The following is a 6698-nucleotide window of genomic DNA, read 5'->3' as shown; positions in this document are numbered from 1 at the left end:
TTACATGCTGAATAACAAAAAACAGAGGAAATATTACTGAGTGCTCCTATTTGTAAAAGGATCTAAGACAAAATTAAGCGAGAATTGTGGCGAGTGTTCCATGCAATCAACTTCCATTATCACATGCGAGAACCCTCAAAGAGAACCAAATGTGTTGAAGATTGCTTTATCACATTTTTAAAATATAATAAGAGTGTAAACGCTCCTCCATCTGGTTCCTAGTATAGTATAGTACATGCCTCTATAGTAGTAGTACTAGTACTAGTAAACTTTGCGCTTGGCTGTTTGCCTCTTCGGGAAGTCGAATGATAATACAAGTACTAGTATAGTGTATGCTTTTGGCAATCTGACACTGAAATTAACTGTTGCACATCCACCGCCTGAGCGAGGGAGAGCTTGTATTAGTCAAAAGTTTCTCCATGTCTTGCGAGCCACCACACGCAAGCTTCTCCCGTCCTGCAAGCTTCTCCTTGTTCGGCAAGTTGACAGGACACAACAAAGTAATGCTAGTCCATACTGCCTGCTTTCCGGTTAATATGGCTTAATTTAAAACGAGAAAAATACACTGTCTGTCACAGTATATTTGTAAAAATACGGTCAGTGGACTTCATAATACGCTCATTGCGCTCAATATATACATTTTCCGATGTTTATACTGTCACTAGCTCACCTTGGCTGAGTATGTGTGTGCATGCACGTGTAGGTTGAGCACTTGAGCGTGACCGTGTGTGTTCCGTCATGTGCTCAGACATGCATGCATTAGGGCGTCGTGCTCGTTTTTGCGTCCATGTGTACATGTGACTGTTGCATGCATGCACGAGGTTGTAGTCCCTTATATTCACATGTTCATAAGTCAATGCTTTGTCAAAATATTGCATGCAAGGTTTAATCATTCGTTGTTCACACATGCATTCCCGATATTAATACGTTGGTAAAGACAATTTCTTGAGGAAAACGAGCCCATAAATTGAGTACAAAGGGGACCAATAAGCTAGGACGGAGGGAGTACCAGTAGTGAACCGGAAGGAGGGAGTAGGTACTAGTAGTACAGTACTATACGTAACAACGTGCCGTAACAAAATTCCTGTATGCGCATCATGTCTACTCACGTGGCATGCAAGAAAATAGAGATAAGTACAAGTGAGACTCAGGAATGGTCATACACGTAGGGGGTACGTGTAGGGGCCACTAAGGAGCAGTCAAATCACACAGTAAGTTAGTCGGAAGAAGCAACCATCATTTCAGTCTTCAATGACACATACGCAATATAAAATGGTTGATATGGAGAGAAAAAGAAAACCAATATATATACACTAGCAGGAGCCTAAGCTACAAGCCTGCTTGCTTGGGTTGCTCTCTTCACAAGCATAGAACGATGGTGGCCACACCGCTGGTCACATATCCGGCATGATCCTGCCGCCGAGGGAAGAGAACAATGTTCTGCGTAGACGCGGTCGACATCGGCGAGGGAGAAAACCCACAGTCGGCGCGTCCCAACCGCCCTTCCAGCTACAGCCCGACGTCCCATGTAGTAGTACATCTTCCTTTTGGATCCGGCTTGCTCCACTACCGCAGCTCCCCACGTAGCTCCATCTCCATGTCAATCTTGCTCTACCTCTATCGGCTTCTATTTGTGATGCGTTTATGTCTCATGAACTAGTGCCAGTACTGTTATTCTAATCACAGTTCTTCAATATCTTTGCCATCAGGGATGCTCAGCTCAATTTTAGTGGAACTGCACAAAAGCATTGTATGATCCGAGAGTGCCAGCCGTCTTTCCTTCGATAGGTTCTACCTAGCCAGGAAATTAAATCATGTTTAGGGTTTAGGGTTTAATTCATAGTGACCCCATCAGTAGTTTTTCTTTTGTACACGCTCTCACAACTTTTGTCTTTATTTGTGAAGTAAAAATTGGTTATGATCTGTGAATCATTGAGATGCATCAGCATGCGTGTTAGTTTTCCTTTGTATTTGATGGAATGTTGTAACGGGGCAACCTTGGACTAGGAATGAAAATGGAGTGGAAAGTTTCTGTTTTTCTGGAGAAAAAATGGAAACATAGAGAAACCAATGTTTCGTTTCGTTGGATCGCGCCATCGAGCAAAACCAACGTTTAAATCACGTCTATCGTGTTCGTGTCTCACCCTCCTCCACGCCTCCACCCCACACGGTCGCTCGACATGCCACTCACCGCAAACCGAGTATACGAGAACTTTTCCGCCTTCTTGTCGATGGATCATGCCATCGAGTACTAGCACCACTGGAAGAGATTGACAAGTTGGGGGAGGACAGCTAGCTGTAGCACGGACTCCCAAGAACTTTTTGCATGCATGTTGTGGCCTTCTATTGCGACCTTTGAACACGGAGCAGTCGCATGCACCAGGAAGTGGCGCGGGCGACGCTCTCTCGGCTGGCGCGCCGCTTCAATGCCGGCGCCAGTGAGAGGTTGCGTCCGCTCTAGCCGGGCATGAATGCGGCACTGACCGTCTCAAGCGGGAAGCATGCGCGGGTGATGAAGAGGGTTCGGGTTGGTCAGGAGCGGGCATGGCAGCGGACCGGACGCCCGCAAACAAGAGATGATGTGCGTTAATATTGCTGCATATATAATTAACAACGTAAATAATGTGCCAGTTGGACAAATATGATTGGGGATGGAGATGGAGATGGAATTTTACACAAACACGAATATGCATGTCTATGTTTTTTTGCGGGAACAAACTTGTATTACTCACGTAGCCAGGCTACACTCGGAGTTACAAAGTTTGACAGTGCCATCAGGGCCTGAACCTAGCCAAATAGCGATACGACCACTAGTCCTACCATAATGAGCTAAAGTGTGACTGACAATGTTGTTGTGTCATTGAACATGAGCAATACAAGTATTTCGGAGTGCCATGAGAGATCTAATCTCACGCACCAAAAAACCAAACCGAGATCTATCAAGATCTTCATTCCTAATCCTCACCATATTTGTAGCTTCAAGGTAGTCGGTCTCGATTTTTTACTCCATTGTATATATAGCCTCTTGTTTGATAGGGTTTCTCGCGTCTCGCTCTCTCACCCTCTCCATATCAAAACAAGATGACAGTGTCAGCTCTATCTCTCTCCTCACCGGTGGTCACAGATCCAGACGAATCCCATCTGCTGCGGGAGGTGAGGAGGTGTAGCGTTGAGTTGTCGCCGTCGGCGATGGAGGAAGCTGATGCGCATCGTCCTCTCGGAGCCGGCACTGGCGCGGATGAAGGTCCTCCGCGCCCTTGTTCGCTGCCGTCGTGTGGGTAGATCCTGCCCGCCCGCCTAAGCGACATCTCGCCCACCTGAGGTATAACTTATTGTACTAGTCCAGCTCCCCAGGTTGCTGCATGCGTGTTTTCTTCTATGTGACTACTCCCCAGCTCCCCATGTATAGTAGCTAGGGTTCGTCGGCTGGTCCAACATCACCTACTATTATAGAGGAAATGCCACTCGAAAAGTTGTCCTGATTTATGCCTCGGTGGAGTATACATGTTGTTTCAACAAAAAGTACATGGTGGTTGTGCGGTCATTGTCCATATGCTCCTATTGCTGCTGCTAATCGAATACTATCATTGGTTAAATGAAGAAATGCTTTTTTTCTCGGGTATCCTAGTTTAGTTCCCAACAAGATAATCATGATGCTTCTGTTTGTTGGTGTACTTTTCATTAATTCTTAATGACAATTGAGATGTCGTTGTTAATTTTGTACCACTGCCAAAACAAAGTGACAACACTATATCCCTTTTTTATATTTTTGCAAACAGCAATGCGTATCTCCATACCCAGGCATGTCTTACCCAATTTTAGTGGAACTGCACAAAGTTGGACGACCATTGTTGCTCCGCCTCATTGTCCTCTGCCATGTGGTTCTTCCTTCCTCGAGCTTGATTAATGAGAAGAAACAGACCACAGTGAGGATTTGTCGAACTTCATAGGCTCCTCACCCAAACTTGATGCCAAATGGATGATGCATCACCACGATGACCTATCAATGCTCATGGTTGCGCCTCATGGTTGCGGCGGCTGGTGAAGCTGATCAATTTTCCACGAAAAACAAGCTGTCTTCCATCAGTGCTCTTTGCTTGTTACCCACAAAGATGATATCCTTCATCAGTTCACCTTGGTTGCGTTCGGGACGCAGTCATCTTTCATGTTGAGTCAATTTTATCACACAATTGGCTATAAACCAAATGTTTCCTCGAAGAAGGATCGACGTTGGTACTACGAGCATAAGTTTTGTATTGATTTCTAAGCCTTCTCACAACTTTATCTTCAGCTCCCCTGTAATTTTATTTGTCAAATTATTAACTTTGATTAAAAAAATGGTGTGGACTAAAAACTCGGATGGATGTAGTAGCCCTCCATTTTTATTTACTCTACATATTAGATTTGACTGAAGTCAAACTTTGTAAAGTTCGACCAAGTTTAGGCCAAACACAACAAACCATAATTATTGAGAGAGTGCAAACTGCACATACTCTCAAACCTTTCCGATAATTGAAATTAAAATTCTTTATTTGTACACACTCTCACATGTTTCCGATAATTTGGTGCATGTCTGGTTGTTCACTTATGTCACACCCTAGCTAGTTCATGCATTACAGTGTTGCATCATGTTTAATTTCCCAAAAAACTGAAATGGGGATGACAGAACCCCCAGCACCCCCCTGGAACAACTAGGGTTTACTAAAAGCTTTTTCAATGAACCTGAAATGCCCTTCTAAAAAGTCCACCCTTTTTGTTTTGGGTTAAAACCTTTCACAAAAATGGTGCACACTTTTCTAGGACATCATAGGTCATTGGATTAATTCATTACTATTTGCATTTGGGCAATTTAAATCCTATAAATATTTTCAAATGCCCAAATAATCCTGAAAGTATTTTTAGGATGTTGAGAATATTTTCAAATGTGCCTCTGAATATTTTCAGGGTTTTCCTAAATGAAATAGTATTTTTACTATTTCAAAACACAAAACAGAATAAATAAAAATACAGAAAAAGAGAGGGAAAGGAAACTAACCTGGCAAAGCCACCAGCCGGCCCACCTGGCGGCCTAGCATTGTGCTGGCCCGTGCCAGCCAGCTGCTTCGTCCCCGCCAGGCAGGCAGGGAGGTGACGCCGGCGCATGAGAGCTCGCCACCGCGCCACCTGCTTGCCGCTCGCGCCCGTGGGACCTTGGGCGAGCTCCATGTCGTCGCTCCGACCCCGCAGACACACCCATTCTCCCCCTGTCTCTCTCCCTTGCCCTCTCCCACCATGGCCAACGCCCCTGCCATCGCACCGTCGACGTAGCCGCGCCCTCTGTCGTCCTTGCGCCACGCAACCGTGTCCACGAGCTCCGCCGTCGTTGACTACGTCGAGCAGGCCGAGCCCCGAGCGCTCGCCCGCTCTCGAGTCGCCCCGACCCCGTCTTCCCCAACTCAGGCCACCGGAGATCCCCTTTGCCGTCCTCGCCACATCAGCTCGTCCCCGACCTCGCCGACTTCATCGACGTGACCCCCGTGAGCTCAGCCACCTCCCCATCCTCTCCGTTTACCTTCTCGACCACCGCAGCGACCGCACCAAGCTTGGCCGCACCCATCGCCGCCACCGCACGTCGCCGTCGTGGCCACAGCCACGTTGGCTCGCAACCGAGCACGTCATCGTCTTCAACACACTGGCAGGAGCCCGTAGCACCCCCGCACGCTCCTCGTCGTGCCTCCTAGCGACTAGTTCGACATCGCCCGAACTCCGGCAGCCGCAACGCTCGTCGCTGGCATTGTTTTCGGCAACCCTGAGCCCAACCTTTGCCACCACTCGACGCGGCTTCTCCCAGCTACACGTAGGAGGTCTCCGTCGTCCATTTCATCGCCGGAGTGCAAAACCCGCACTCCGCCCCGTCTGGCCTCGCCGGCGGCTAAACGCCGGCGAGTTTGACCCCGCTGACCCAGTTTGACCCCCCCCCAGGGTCACTGACGTGTGGGCCATGCCCCTGGTTAATTTAGAATTAGATTAGTTAATGCTAATTACTTTAGTTATTAGGTTGACTCACTGACATGTGGGCGCAGGCCCTAACTAACCTAGTTTAGTGCTAATGTAACACTAACTAACTCTGTTAGTTAGTTGTTACACTGACAGACGGGGCCCACCGGTCAGGTTTGACCTGGGCTGGCGCCTTTGACCTGCTGACGTCACCTTGACCCAATGCTGACGCAATAATTCAATTACTGGAATTATTCTTATACAGGAAATTCCAGAAAATATTACAAACTTCAAAAATTCATAACTTTTAATCTGTAACTCCAAATGCAAAGATTTATATATGAAATTTGATCAGAAAAATTCAATCTTTCCATCTGTAATGGTTTCATGCATGAAAAAATACTTTAACCTTGATGTTTAGGTGAAACAAGCTAATACACTTATAAGGGTTAAGAACATAAGCTTCCATTTGAATCTTTGATTCAAATGGACCCAAACCAACTTGTTTCATATTGCATTAGGCAGGACACCTCATATTGCCATGTCATAGCATGCATCATATTGTTGCATATTGCCATGTAATGATTGTGTTCTATGGTGTCTTTCATGGTAGGTTCTGCCTACGAGGATATTTCCGAGTATCCAACTGAAGGGCAGTACCCTACTACTACTCCATCAGGCAAGCAGCCCCATTGATCATATTGATACAATCCCATGTTCTC

This window comes from Triticum urartu, chromosome 2 (genome assembly GCF_003073215.2).
Source record: "Triticum urartu cultivar G1812 chromosome 2, Tu2.1, whole genome shotgun sequence".
Taxonomy (NCBI): domain Eukaryota; kingdom Viridiplantae; phylum Streptophyta; class Magnoliopsida; order Poales; family Poaceae; genus Triticum; species Triticum urartu.
This window is presented reverse-complemented; position numbering follows the sequence as displayed.